Source organism: Mustela nigripes, chromosome 1 (assembly GCF_022355385.1).
Source record: "Mustela nigripes isolate SB6536 chromosome 1, MUSNIG.SB6536, whole genome shotgun sequence".
In the NCBI taxonomy this organism is placed as follows: domain Eukaryota; kingdom Metazoa; phylum Chordata; class Mammalia; order Carnivora; family Mustelidae; genus Mustela; species Mustela nigripes.
The window spans coordinates 80,039,224-80,041,163 of NC_081557.1; the positions used below are offsets into that span (position 1 = coordinate 80,039,224).

Consider the following 1,940-nt stretch of genomic DNA (forward strand, 5'->3'; position numbering starts at 1 on the left):
CTATATCCACATGGCCAAATCCAGCCAAGCGCTTCTTTTTGTAAATAAAGTTTTATTGGAACACAGCCATGCTCATTTATCCACATATTATCTATGGCTGCTTTCACACTACAAAGACAGGGTTGGACTGCAAGGGCTGAAATATTTACTGTCTGGCCCTTTACAGAAAATTACCCACCCCTGCTCCAAAAGCAAGCATAGATAAACTGAACTGTTGCAGTTCAAGTTCTCCAAGAAGTAGACTCTGAGAAAGAGTTTAGAGTTCAGGATGTTAAATAGGGAATGCCTCTGGGATCCACACCTCTGGAAGGGAGAGAAAGGAAGCGGCAGTGGGCACAGGGAGAAGTCTAGCTGCGATGCTGGTCCAATAGCCTCAGCTGACTCCATGGGACATGCTGGAGCAAATAACCCCTCAGAGTTGGCCTCCAATGGACCCAAAAAAGCTGCACTTTTACCCTCTGCCTCAATCGGTTATTGGAAGTGGGCAAACCCCTGGAATGCGTGCCCACGGGTGAGGCAACTCCCAAAGGGGCTGAGTGCTGGAGGCTGTCTGCTGACATCACTCCCAGAACCAAGGGCAACAAATCCTCCCTTGCATCTCCATGCCCAGCACAGCCACCCACGCTTGCTTGCTTGCTTCTTTAATATGGAATGCTTCACAAATTTATGTGTTATCCTTATGCAGGGGCCATGTTAATCTTCTCTGCATCATTCCAATTTTAGTAAATGTGCTGTTGAAGCGAGCACCACCAGAACTTTTTTAAAGTTTTCCTCCACCACCTTCCAGAAGTGCTCCCCCACCTCTACACCAGGGAGTCCGCTATCTTCTGAACCCCCTATGGAAGTGGTGGGTGGCATCAGTGGGATACAAAGTCAAAGTGGACACAGGGTGCTCAGAATAACAATTTAAATATCACCTTAACTTTATTCCCAGTAATATTCGAGAAAAATTTTATGTCCGTAAGCTTTATTGGACATCACAGAGAAACAGGCTATGCATCTATAAATGCCATTCTCAGGAAAAGTGACTTCCTATCAGAATAACACTCAGATTTTTTTATAGAATGATGAGATCTAAGATATATAAAATGTCTTATATTAAAAAATAAAAAATGAGAGATAAGATAAAAAATGTCACTGCTTATTAGTGCAATAACACAAGAACAAGAGATTTTGAGTCTACAAACCTAGGTTCAGTTCTCCTCCTGCCATTTACTCTGGACAATCTCTTTACCCTCCCAATGTACTTGGTCATCTGTAAGATGGGACCTGATACTCCACACCTCACAGTGTTCTCACAGAATCAGAAGAAATTATATATGTGAACCAGTGATGACATCTGGAAAGTCCTCAAAAAATATTTTTTGTCTATCTTCTGAAGCACCTCCTTCATCGCTATCTTGAAGTTCTATTCAAATATTTCATTGCTTTAGTTCTTCTTTTTTGTAGTTCTTCTCTGGTCTTACCAAGTATACCATCAATATTTTGTCATATACAGAACAGGTATTTTAAAATATGTTTTATTACCTCTTAGTCTACCTACATATATAAATATACATGCCCACCTGTATATATACATACAAATATCAGCCCCATTCGATATTTCCTTCCCAAGACAAATATCCCAGAGAATAGATAGGCATTGATAGTCACAACTTTTGGCAAAGGATGCTGGAGAAAATATCAGTGAACATTCAAAGTCCTACCTCTTCATAGCCCTGCCCCCACTGACATCGCATGAGGTCTCAGCAACCCCTGGGAGCCTAGGGAATGGGCTAGCATACTGAAGTTTTGTCCCACCCTGTTTTCCTGAGCTATAAGTGGCCAGGGATGCTATAGTAAGATCTAGGGCTTAACTCCATTCTGTCTTGGGTCTCCATTGGCACACCTGTTCGTGAATGAGTCATTTTCCTTTCTGCATTTCTTCTTCTCTCTCTCAG

At 42.1% G+C, this 1,940-nt stretch overlaps 1 non-coding gene across 1 annotated transcript; it reads right to left on the bottom strand.

The window, feature by feature from the left end:
- Positions 1–640: 640 nt before the first annotated feature.
- LOC132009350 (U6 spliceosomal RNA) lies at positions 641–747 on the bottom strand. Its single transcript, XR_009401876.1, has one exon. It is a non-coding gene; the product is annotated as a U6 spliceosomal RNA (small nuclear RNA).
- Between the last annotated feature and the right edge of the window lie 1,193 nt (positions 748–1,940).